Source organism: Neolamprologus multifasciatus, chromosome 11 (assembly GCF_963576455.1).
Source record: "Neolamprologus multifasciatus chromosome 11, fNeoMul1.2, whole genome shotgun sequence".
NCBI lineage: Eukaryota > Metazoa > Chordata > Actinopteri > Cichliformes > Cichlidae > Neolamprologus > Neolamprologus multifasciatus.
The window spans coordinates 14471779-14485406 of NC_140449.1; the positions used below are offsets into that span (position 1 = coordinate 14471779).

General features: G+C 39.9%; 1 protein-coding gene across 1 annotated transcript in view; it reads right to left on the bottom strand.

Moving 5' to 3' along the window:
- rspo2 (R-spondin 2) overlaps positions 1-13628 on the bottom strand; it is a 59332-nt gene that overhangs the window by 34079 nt on the left and 11625 nt on the right. The gene's annotated exons all lie outside the window — the stretch shown is intronic.

Consider the following 13628-nt stretch of genomic DNA (forward strand, 5'->3'; position numbering starts at 1 on the left):
GAATATCACAGGCAGGGACTGGGTAACAGCGGTGCTTATACTGTGCGACCTACCACAACGCTTAATAAAACACTGTGTAGCAAGCTGGACAAAGCCTGAGAGACAGAGCAGAGCATGCCTGCATTACTGGCCACAGATCCACATATTAGATTTCTCTGAAGGGATTCAACCAGAAAAAAGTGAGAGCTAAGTGGGCCCATTGCAAGCATCAGTTTGTAATCATGTAAAAAATAAGTCAGCGCATGTCGGAGGCTGCCTTGGTCTCATCTTTTTTTCATTTGTTTTGTTGGAGCGCTGGGAGACAGTCTTTAGAGAGGTATGCTGGCTCTGCCAAACTGTGCTCGTATTCCTGAAGCCAGAGTGGATGGAAGTAAGATTAAGTGCTAATCAGAATGTGTCTCTGATGGTCTTTAGGGATGAGGTTTACAGCGACACTCCATCGATCACAGCAGCGCCGTGATGTACGCTCCAACTCTATTCATCACACAGACTGGGGATGGTTAATCTCCAGTCAGCACTTGCTCAGTAAGACATGAATGAAAACCCCAAATTAATACTAGCGTTGGCTCTTCCAATTCTCAGATGGAAAATTGTGTCTTATGTTCAACTGTCAATCCAACGTCCAACGTTTTAGTTGTGCCAATGCAGCTCCAAGACAGCATCCTCAAAGTCATCTGGCGGATACAGGTGCGTCTTACCTAGCATCTAGTACAACTGGACAAATGTCAAGTGCTTTCCTTACCTTACAGAAAATGCTATAATAACGTGCAGGAACTTAAAACCGACTTCTATTTCCCGTCAGGTAACGCTATCGCTATCACGAGAATCACTCCCCCGAATATATCTCATATTTCATTCTGTCAGTCCTTCCATTCTGTAAGACTAAACTGCATCATTACACCCAACCTCAATACTCAACCATATATTCCTGTAGAAGACACAGTCTGGGTGCATTTACAGCAAACTGACATTCGCATTAAACCAGTCACATGTACTCCCGTCTGCTCTTGCTAAATCTGAGCATAGCACTGACAGAAACGGAAAGCCAACTTGGCGAAGGTAAACCTGTCAGGCTGGAAAAGTTTATTTCTGCAGCGCGTTTCAAGCGGGCTCAAACTTCTTAACACTATGCTAACAAAACTATCCTAACAAGAATGAAAGAAAAACACTATCCGGGCCTGTGGTCATCCCAGACCATTGGCAGGTCAATCAACAGAGAAATTATAGTTATTGAAAGGCCTTTTGATGAGCCTGGCTCAAAGTTCCCGCTCATTCTTTGCTCTCCGTTGTTTCTGCTTGTTGCTAATCTCACGGTGACGGCAAGTGAGGACAGCGCAGTATAGGCTGTTTGAATGAAGCATTTCCCATGTCCTGGAATTACCATATGACTATGGGGAAAGTAGGGAAGGAAAGGCTGAAGGCAGTGGAGAGAAACTCTTTTGGTCCAGATCTTGGGGAGATTAGCTTGTGTGTGTGCGTCTGTGGAAAGGTTTGGAGGTTTAGGCCACAGGTATGTCAGGAAAGAGGCCACAATTCACAGTGTCTGGAGCTACGCTGTCCAACTCACGTCCCACACTACCGGCATAATGTCTAGTGCACTTTACATCAATCTGCCGACTGCCAGCAGGTTTCAGCCATTCTTAAGAAAAACATCCAAATGTACTCTGATTTTTTTCTTTTTTTTAGAGCAGAAGAAAAGATACTGAAAAGTAAATTAACAGACATCTCCATATATTACAGCAGTTTAACCTAATTTGGGAGGACTGTATAGTTAGTTTGCTAGAGAATATGTTCCAAATATTCTATGTTCCTTTTTCTTTTGGCATATTATGTATTTCCTATTTTCAGACACCAGGTCTACTTAAACCCAGTCTATCTTAATGCTAAGTGTGTTCAGACACATGTTCCATGTTCTTCACGCCCATGCTCTTCTTCTGTCAGTCACTTTGAAATTAAACTGACCCACAAATGTAGAACAAATGGACAGAGTGGTCAACATCTCATTATGGATACCAGGTTTAACATATACGGTATGTATTTTGAGACTTCGGGAGAGGACTGCACATCATTAAAAGCACCACTCCTTTCACATGATAAAGTGATGTTGTTTACGATTTCAACCACAAAGTGCTTATTACGTGAAACAAAACAAATCCGCAGTTCCCACTTCTGACAGCTGAGTAAAGATCCCTCTGGGCTTCAAGTACTCTATTTACAAAAGCCCAAATCCATATGAACATTGCTGAAAAAGCCTCCACGAGGACATTTTAATACAAAAACTTAATAAGCGCCTCAATGTGTCATGTCTACAAGGAAGAGCGCTGTGCAACGTTGCTGTTCTCATACAGGAACCACATGAAGGACCCCTCACATATCGTCTTCCTCAGCCTTCACAAATATACTGTGACAGCTAAACCCTGGTAAGTCCCGAGGGAGGAAAATACCTTGAAATCATTTGCATTTATAAAGAGAATTTACATAATGGGTACATTTTTAAAAGAAAATGCTGGCAGTTTGGAGAAGATTATGTCTGTGTGCAAGTATAAAGCAGAAGCCAGTTAGCTTAGCAAGATCTAACTTTCCTCATTACAAAAACTGTCCAAAGTTTAAACACAGTACATGGCAAGATCATTTATAAATAATTTATAAACTTTTGGACAGGTAATTGATATGGCTAGATTATGATTATGCTGTTTCCTTATGCCCCAATATTCATACTAAATTAAGTTAAAGACCTGCTAATTATAGCTACATATGTAGCTTACAATATGAGCGCAAGACTGGCCCAAACCTTATTTAACCTTTGTCAGAAAGTGTACTTTCCAGTGTGCCACTAAGCAGTGTCCTTTCAGCTAATTTACAGAGGATTTTCTTTTTCTTCATGCTTCATGCTTCTATCCAACTAACTATCCAAAAACCCAACTGCACCTGGCATCTTGTGGGCTGTCTTCTCTAGACTGAGATGGCAGCCAGTTTGGAAACACTCTCATGTTATAAAAAATATAATAATCACCAAAATTAAAATTGATCATGTTACAGTGAAATATGCCATGCAGTTCCAACACCTGTTTTATTTTAGATCAACAGCGGTTAGCTTAAAGGTTTCTGAGAGTGACAAAGGCACTGAATTGCATTACTTAGACATCAACCTTCTCCAAATGAGGAATGACCAACTTGATGCCCCAACACAAAAATACAGTGCTGTGAAAATGTATTGAATGGTTGGTTACAATTACAGTGGAGATGACAGATCTTGTAACGCAAGTTTACATGTTTGGCTAGCATTAGCGCTGTCAATATGCTCTAAAATCTGTCAAATCTATCTTTTAAATCTCATGTCAAAGTAGAGGAACACACAAGATCAAGATTACCCTTCATTAAGATCCCATACAGGAAGTTTGGCCATAAAAGTAAATACATAGGAGTAGAAGCAGTAACAGCTAACTAGTGCAACTGACTTTCTTGACTTCATCCACCAGTTATGCATCTACTATAGGATGCCACTCACATATTCGACTGGGAAAGCACCCAGTCAAGAGTAATACCTATGCTAATCAAGTGGTCAAGGCTGCAAGAGAACATGATTTATAAATCTGCTATTAAGTATGTATGCTGTTCATCTTAAGTTTGTCGAACAACAGTTAGAGTCACAGCGTGTTTGGAGCGCGGCAGTTTTCGTTTTGCAGCCTGGGAAATTTAACTGCATGCAGCTCAAGAGTAATTAGGGCTGCTTTTAGATCAAGTTAAAAAAAAAAACACAAACTCCATCGCAGGTAGATTTTTATGAGTCCAAAGCCAGCGTGACAGATTATGCTCATGGCTGCCAAAACCATCAGCATACGCCATGAGGTTCCACCCACGGTCAGCAAACTTCCTGCCTTGCACTCACCTACCTACTGTTACCCATGAATACATTCATATTGAAAGATTCCAACTTTCTGCAACCCAAACCGCTAACAAGGCAAACTGCATATAATTTTTGTGTTTCTTCTAGAGCCGTGAACTTCACAAAAAGAACAAAAGACATGTTTTAGTAGGCTTCAGTGATGTAGGTCTTTTTTTAGATTGACTTTGTTAACGACTCTTAGGTCATTACTGATGAAGACTGATTCTCTGTAATTTTCAGGCCCTTAAAGATATACATTTTATTTTCATTTCCTTTAATTTCTGTAGGATCCTTGTATTTATGTTTTTTGGGATATGTTATTTTCAGATGCAAGGATTTTTTTGTTGTCTGTGGCCAAAAACATTTAGAGCAAAGCAGTGACATGATTCTGTTTCACGCCTCGGCTCCTCAGTTCAAGTCACAGCGTCATTCATTCAGCAAAAAGTAACAGACCATAGTTTACCTTGACACCTGTCATTTTAACCAAGCGCTAAATAGAAAACCAGAGAGTGGGCTAGCAAAACGCGTGTCCTGGTTAATTGCTGAGGTGATGCAGAAATGCTGCAGACTTGTATCGGTATCATAACATGGCGGTGAATTCCGAACTCAGCAAAACTGAAGACTGGTGCTTATATTAAAACACAACTCTTTCTATTCTCACAGTTCTGCTTCATTTCTCCAAGGGCCCCTGGTATGTAAATCTAATAATGCAGACTGTGAATGCAGCTATCCAGCAGGCACACTGTCCATTATTTGGAAAAGGCACTTTACAGTGCAGGACACATATACGGGGAATCTTGACATCATCCAGTAACACGGCAAAAATATATCAGCCGCTTCATCTATATTATCCATAAATGTCACATGGTGAAGAGGCAGTGATGGAAAACCTCAGCTTTTGGAGTAGCAGCAGGTCACAAAGACTTGCACTCTCATGTGGAAAGTGCCACATTCACCAACAGAATTATACGCTTTCCTCGTGGCACTGGGACTATTATTGTTTATTGTCTACCTCACTTGTTTCCCTTAAATGCTGGTATAAGCTTACTGCTGTTCCACTTAAGGGGAAAAAAGAGAAAGCATGGGACAAGGAAAGGGCATATACAGGACAGCGCAGCAGCCTCCAGCTGACTGGCGGCGAATCGTACCAGAAGGAGCAGAGCAGCCACTTTCTGGATCTCTTCAAACCACCAAACTATCGAGGATTACGCTCCATAGCTGTAGCAGTGTCAGCCCTTGCACCCGCAGTTCACCAGCGGTTGTAACATCTCAACATTGTTCGAGCATGGAAAATGACATCAAACGACCTGCTTTTCGGGCCCGTGACTTTATTTGTCATGAATTTGGAAGTCGCACTTAGCTAAAAAATTGCGGAGTAAAAGCAGAAGGGGTAAAAGAGGGGGGTACTTTGGGCCTGTGTGCTGAAGGCGCATTTCTGTTCCAATTTAGCAGAAAATATATTGGACTTGCCTCTGACTCTGTTCCAGCTGGAAACAGTCAGGTTTTAGGATCTATGCTTTTTTCCCCCCGGTTTACTTTAACAGATCATACTGTAAGCACATGTTTATAATTTGGGACAGTCCTGCTGCTTATAATGATTTTGCAGCATGAGACTGAGCAAACACATTTTGCTGTCAGACATATTAGCCCCAGCCAAAGTGTTCTTGTGACACAGATCCACCGTGAGACGCAGGCAGCTCGGGGATTTGAACCCTCACTTAAAAGCGTGGTTGTTAATGTAATGGCGAATGGGTAAAACAGGCAGCTATGGTTCAAACAGGCAAGTGGGAAAATGGCAACATGAAGGCAACACTTTTTAGTGCGTAATAAAACAAAAAGTCAAACTAATTTAATTTGGTGTGACTCAACAGGTTGGGCCACAGTGCCATGCAGGTGAGAAAATAGATTTGACTCACTGGATAACCACGGATGTAAATGAATGGAAGGAATAGTTGGACATTTTAACAATTTTTTGAAGTGTTTTTTTTTTCTGTTTGTGTTTTTTCTGAGAGTTAAATAACAAGATTGATACTGGTAGGGTTAATGTGTACATGAGAACTAACATGTTAGAGTCTCTGGTGGTTTCCCTATTTTCTGCTCTCAGCCAAGACATACATAAGTTTCAAACTTCCCATAAAAAGACAATTTATTTGCTGTACACGCATAGATTCAACATGATTAAACAAGATAAAACACATTAAATAGCCTAGTGAGCTTTCAAGGGAATGTTGGTTGTTTTGCAACTTTAAAATTCAATGTGGCCTAGCTCTATGTCTCTATGTCCCTATGTCTCTGTCACGTCAGAGTAAAAACAGGACAACAACCTCTTTGTGACTAGGAAAACTTGGTGGTTGATTTTTTTCTGCTGTTTGCGACCGAATGCGAGTATGAACAACAAGTCACTCAGAGATTAAGCAGTCAACATCCTCAAACATCCTTTAACGACAAGGGATTTACTCAGGTTGCCTGGTGGGAGGCAACCTGTCTACAAACCATTGCGGCTCAACACAGACTAATTGCAATCACTCTTAGACTCTAAGTGAAGGTTTTGGTGAAGGGTTGCAAATAACTAACATCTAATTTATAAATGCAGATAGACAGAAACATGCTGTAATCAATCTGAGTGAGTCTGCGTCCATGAGTTTAACTCCTCTGCAACACAACCCTTTGCAAAAGGAAGCTCAACACTTGCTGTTGTTCTGGTTATATTCCTATATAAAAGCAAGGCTGCCAAGAATCTATGATTCCATCTACTACTGTTTTATCACCATTATTATGCACCAAAGTCACTGAGAACACAGCAACAGACTGCAAGTAGTTACAGAAATGGTTACAGTCTTCAAAGCAACATTTTAAATTTTAAATTTGAAACAATTAAAGTTCATTCAAAGTGTGATTTGAATGTCCTTCCTGATTTTGCAGCTGGTCAAATAGAGATACATTGAGAGTGCTTCCAAGATTATCTGGAAACACTCTGCACCTTTAGCCCATCTGTCCAGTTGAACTCTCAACCTTGCACTCCTTTCAAGTCTGTATGAAGACCCCAAGTTAGTTCACTTCCTAATATCTTCAAGACTTAAGTCCCTTATTCGGGTCAGACACAACATCTGGATTCCTTGATTTGAAAGAGACCTTGTAATTCCTGTTTGGAAATTCGTAATAAAAGATGAATCACTAACCTGCCTCTCACAGTGTTTTCACACTTTCAACCACAGTGATGGACACTTACACCCTGCAGCCAGTGGAAAGCTGCTCAAAAGCTGGTCATATATGAGAGGGGGAAAAAACAGAATGACCTTGATGTGGTGGTCAACTAACGGCATCGCCTCTTCATTGTGGGTTGCGGTCCCATAAATGTTTTACAATTTTGCCTTGCCATGAAAACAGCAGAATATCTGTTTGCAGTCCGTGTCAGCATTATTTAAACAATGCAGTGAAACAATGCAAACCTCTAATCATGTTAAACTTTTGTTCCAGTGGAGTAAAAAAACAAAAAAAGTCAATTCTAAAAGAGTTGTGACACTTTAAAAAGCATTTGTTAGGAACGCTGCATTTATGGGCCTATTTTATTTTTGGTATATTTTACAGATTTACAGCACAGCTTTAAAGTGGTTTAGAAAAAAATGAACCAAAAACAACAGTGTTAATTGTAGCACTTTGACACTATTAAATGCACAAAATATTCCTTATTTAATGCACACAAAATCTGTTCTCTTTCTTGCCATCGTTTCAATAAAAATGGACAAAAAAAATAAAAAATCAACCTGTCTGCTGCCTGTGATGGGTCATCATCTGTTTTTCATTCTCTTGGTGGTTAATACTTGTTTTATACATTTACACTAGGACTGGCCAGTGCAGGTGCAAAAGGATCTTGTCGTATTTAAGCACTGGGGCACTGCAGGAGTTAATTGATGAGTCACAAAGATGGACTTTATCACCCCCTAAACAGGCACCATGAGATGAACATGTGGTTTGCATTTCTTGCTGGCTCCATTGCTTCTTCTTGTCTATCTTTTTTCAAAATTTCAGCAAAAGGTGATGATGTTCTTGTGAAACACCAGAGTTATTTCAACCCATTTTCAGTAACTCACACCAGACTAACGATGGTGCCAAGTGAAATCGACAGGTTCAGAGCACATTAACAAACAAGCAGTTGGATATTGGAGATTGTATCAATAGAAAACATGTTGTTTAAACCAGTGTGGTGATGGAATGTGGACATTTTTATGCTTTTTTTTAAAGGACTGGCCTAGATGAATTATGGACCTCTACGTAAATTTTTGCCAACACATTGACCTTTAGTTGCAAAACTACATGGAGTATAATAAATCGTTTTATGGTTTTTATTCGTGAGAGTCCAGAGGTGATGCATAGCACATTTGGAAAGGATTAGATCAATTGTCCAGGATGTGGTTGCAAAATACAGTTTTAAAAAAAATATCTGCATCATTCAAACACGGCAACGTATGTAGTAAGCTAATTGCAGATGATGGTCCATTTTCAGGCCTTGTACCGGATAATTCTCAGATCTGTTTTTTGCTTTTTGCGAAGCTACTTAACAATGACTTACAAATTATTTGAGCACAAAAAAACGCACCTAAATCAAGCGAGTGTGTCGATACATAACAGACAACTTAGCCAGGCGACAGTTTTAATAGTGTCCTTAAGGACTTTGTTACTAGCAGCTTGTCACAAAAACATATAATTTTGTCTCACTTCTAAAGTAAAATCCAGAATTAAAACAGTATTTTTGATTCCCAAAGAGATTATAGCTGAAAATCTGGCATATCTCAGCATGGTGTGCAGAGATGCACTGGGCCCTTGAGTTGATCCATGTACTGTCCACTGAAGCCTCATCAGAAATGGTGTCAGTGGAAGTGTGGCTGTCAAGAAGCCATTATTAAAGAAGACAAACAGAGAGGAAAAATCTGATTTCTTTTTCTTTTTTTTGCCAAATTAGAAAAAGAACTGGACTGATAATCAGTGGAGACAGGTTTTTTGTAGTGATGAAGTGGTGTTTTGATCAAATCATTGTATCAAATCATATCTATGGAGGACATCGGGAGAGAGGTACAACAGTGAGTGTCTACAGCCATCTGTTCTGTCATGGTTTTGGGCTGCAGTTATGCCAGTGATGTTTATCAAAATTGTTGGAATTATACATGCAGAAAAGTACAGTCGAACTTTGATCCACTATGCAAAAATCATCTGACAAGTGTCTGATTGGCAGCAAATTCCAAACACACTGCCAATGCAACACAAGCATACATGGATGGTAAAACATACAATGGTACACTATCAGTCATTGACTGGCCTCCCCAGAGCTCAGACCTAAACGTTGATGAAGCAGCGAGAGATCCAAGAGCCAACATCCAAAGAAGAGCTTTGAATGTCTTTCAAGATCCCTGGGGAGTTATTCCTGAAGACTGCTTAAGTTCAGGCTGTGCTGAAGAATAAAGATGGTCATACCATTGACTTTCAGGCTTGTTAGAACTGTACAAACTGTTTTTGTTTTACATTTCAATGAATCACAGCACCCATTCCCCATTTTCCTAACAAAATATAAATAAATGAGGAGAAGCTGACAACTTATGCACAGGTAGTGTACATCTAGGCAGTCTGATATCAGGAATGTCAGTACATTAACAGTTTTTGACACTGACTGAAAGAGCATAAACCACTTATGAAGTATAAGACATGCAAAATAAGAAGTAATTCCCAAAAGGAAGAAACCCATTTGGAATTTATATAGTTCAGTATTTACACTCCCTCAAATTCACTCAAGCTGTGGGAAAAATGTGTTCTCAGAACAGAAGGAAGAAATGGCTGAGGGGAAAAAGCTGGGTGGAGGGAAAGGTGGAGTGGCTGTGATTAGGCCACATGTTGGTAATTTATCACACATAAACCTCACACCTAATTTTCACACCTGTAGCTCACCGTGTGGGTAGTCTAGTAATTCACTCACACACGCACCTCCACACACAAATGCACACTCTTACGCTGGGTGGGACTTGGCTGTGGGTTTTCCCAGTGCATGAGGCGACCGAGGACATCACAGGGATCACCAAAGTCATCGGGCATATTTGGCATATTTGCACCCCATGTAGCTTCTGCTCCATCTCTCCCGCCCTAACCCGTGCACACACTCCCCTCCCCATGTATCATCACCTTGACTAAACTCATCTCCACTTCTAGCTCACACATCTGAAAAAACAAAAAAACTTGGACGTGACTTTTTTGTACTTGCCAGAAACATATTTTTGGAGCTCCAGATGGAAGATAATCATCTTTTGCTGAAGTGTCACGCAAAAACAGACTGTAAACTTAAGGTTTTGTTACTTCCTATCGCTGGCTCACAAAGCTGGGAAAATAAATTATTTTTTTAAGTAGAAAAAGCTGGATGGATCACAATGAACTGCTAAAAGTGGAACTCTGTAATAAAAATATAATTAATTGCCACCAATGCTGTATTAAATGCTCAGATTTTTACTTGAAAAAAATTAGCTTACTTTCACGCTTTTTAAATGTTTAGCAATTACAGTAAATAATTAGTGTTAGTGAATAGTAGCTGAAGGTAGGGCAAATTCCATCATTGTAAAATTTGATTACTTGGCTTTACTTTAAATTATATAAACTTACTCTCTCTCAAAAACATTTATTAGCCTCAACTTAAGATGGTCAAGATATGCTAACTTGGGTTTTTTTTTTGTGACCATTACTCAAGGTCAAAGGTGTAAAATAAAAGTTCTCCTATCAAGTTAAACACACTCTATGCAACTTTAGTTGTTTATGAAATATTGATCAGATGACGATGACTTTAATATAAATGACGCACTGTGCCCCGTACACTGCACAGTTTAAGAAATGCTGGTTATATGAAGATAAAGTACAAAAGTCACATATTCAGATTATAACAGGAGTTTTGTTTCATCATGGATAATTGTGACTTTGTTTTAGTGTCAGAGCAGGTCGCAGGAGGGGTCATCTTAATATTCTATACAAATATAGGTTTTAGTATTAAATTCTATACAGTGGAACCCCAACTTACGAAATGAATTAGTTCCCGAGGGTCTTCCGTAAGTCGAAAATTTTCGTAAGTCGAAGCACCCATCGCGCTTTTTGAGTGAGGCGATGCTGAACGATAGGCTATAGGCTAATTGCTAACTAGAATAACAATACGTCGTTCAAGTGGAACAGCAAAGCACAATTACGGAAGCCAAGGGGTTGTCACATGATTCGGAAGGCATTCTGGGCATTCTGGGCTCGGCCAATCAGAGCCAGCGGATTTCGTAACACGGGCATTTTGCCGTAACACAGGCAGAAATATTGCCGTTTAGTGCCTTCGTAACTTGAATTTTTTCATTCAATGGGGTGTTCGTAAGTCGGGGTTCCACTGTATTGTGTAACTTAATCATGTTTTATATGCAATTATTCTGCTAAGGAACTTTAAAAAAAAAAACATACAGTATTTTTATCTTAAATGAAAAAGAACGAAAGTTTAAAGGAACAGTGAAAAGAAACATACTGGTTTCTTTTCACTGGTTTTGGACGTTAAGAAAACACACTGAATGTTAGATCCAGGAAAAGACTGCCAATTGTGAGGACTCGCATAAATCAGCCAGTTACTAAAAGCTTTGACATTTTCTGTTCACCTCACAGAGTTTCATTATTTATTTTGTTAGGGGTAGCCAAATTTTGTGAGACGGGAGCAGGAGCAAAGAGCTGCCACCTGATGGAATCTTCATTTTCATAGAATGTGTTTGAATCAAGTCATTTATCATTAAAAAAACAGCTGTTGAAAAATTCTTCCTTATTAAGTGCTTAACAAGATACTACTTCACACTCCCACTTCACCCGCTGAGGCCAAAAGGGAGATCTGAAGTGCTTACCGGGGTCAAAAGTGGAGAGCACCACAGGGGACAAATGGCAAAGACCTGGTCTCGCTTTCAGTTGTGGTGCCTGACACCGAAAAAAAAAACCAAAACTCCTAAACATCAAAGCCACACTTTTCTCTCTCTGTCAAAAAAAAAAAAAAAACTGGACTGGATCCAATATCGACTTTTTCACGGGAAAATACCATAACCTTGTTTGTTTTCTCACTTAACTGCCTGCTGCCAGCTTTTTGACGAGAGAAATGGTCACAGCACAGGTCATTAGAAGGCTGAGACTTTTATTATTTATATTTAATAAAATAAAAATAAAAATGTATATTTCTTTCACTAAAGCTGCCATTATTTTGTTAAGTTCTCTTTAACTTAATTACCAGAATGCGCACACATACACAAAGAATCTTTAAAGAGAAGTTCATCTGAGGTACTTCTCAAGTCTGCGATGTACAGTTTTTGCGTAGAGCCGCCTGCTCCTGTAGCAGGTGCCTGGGTCACATCTGGCCTCGTGTTTTCGCACCACCACAAACCAGCACCTGAATGGTTGGCGCTGCCCAGATTTCTTAACAGAAACCGGCTTGTGTTGGCTCTGAGAGGCCAGGACTCAGCCCGCGGGAGGACATGTTTCTTTTCTTATATTGCCTTTTGAGAGAACCTTGGAATAAATGCTTTCATAACGCATGAAGGAGGGGGGCATTTTGCTGTAGCTGAATTTTCTTTCAGCCCGAATACTGCACGTGCTCTTCAGTATTTGACTACTGCACCCAAAAAAAACAAAACAAAAAAAAGAACACAGGCTTCCAAGGTATGTGTTAGATGTTTCAATAAGATTTAAGAAGCCGATACTCGCATCCAAAACCCTCTGGGTGGTAGGAGGGTTGTCGAGTCTATCATTACATGCAATGGAGACAGATGAATGGATTGAATGGCTGTGCCCGCCTTTTACCTGCACGCCGCTGCGTTTGCTGCTACAGCTATGAGCAAATCAACTCAATAAAGATTCAGTCTCTTCTTTGTCACATATAACTAGTAAATGTTGAGGATAGATCATTTATTTTTCTTATTATATTTTACTAAGGCTTTCACCCTTTGAATACAAATGTGTGCACTCATCGTCATTGCTGATGCTAAGCAGCCCCATGCCGTCCATTACACTTCACTAGTGTTCATTACCGCACCAAGGCGGTACCATCTCTGAAGCCATTAGCTGGTAAACATATAAACTACACATGACCCTTGTCCACAGATACCTATTAGTTATGACTCCTGCTGGTGACAGCTGTTTACACAGCTAAGGCCGCATGCTCCTGAGCCCTGGCACCATTCCAAATCAAATAATATCCAGTTAAGGAGAAGTCAGCCAAGATGTAACACAAGTGCATAACTAGAAGGGGGTGGGGGGGAGGGTGAAGGAATTTGACAAATGTTAATGGACCTCTTTCTTTTTTCTTTTTTTTTTGTTCTTTTGAAGCTTATACTTCTCTGTCTAGCATTTGTCTCTACCACAGTCATGTTTCATTGTCTGCATCCTAAAACAAGATTAGTGAGAAACCCTAATGGAGAAAGAAAAGTCAGAGGCAGTCACCACAATTGATGTGCTGTTTGACAAGGCGCAACATAAAAATGCGCTGCATTAAAATCATAACAGCTTAAAAATTTTCTCCCACAATTAGACTTTCACTCGTGTGTGTGCGTGTGCAATTGTGTCCAAAGCCCATGTGGCATGCAGCCAGAGGAAAAAACAACAACAAGACAAACAGCGACAAAAATGTCCCCGACCACAAAATACAACGCTGCATACAATACAACAAAATGAACTGTATTACAGTGAACACAGCTGTGCCCATTCTGTGAAA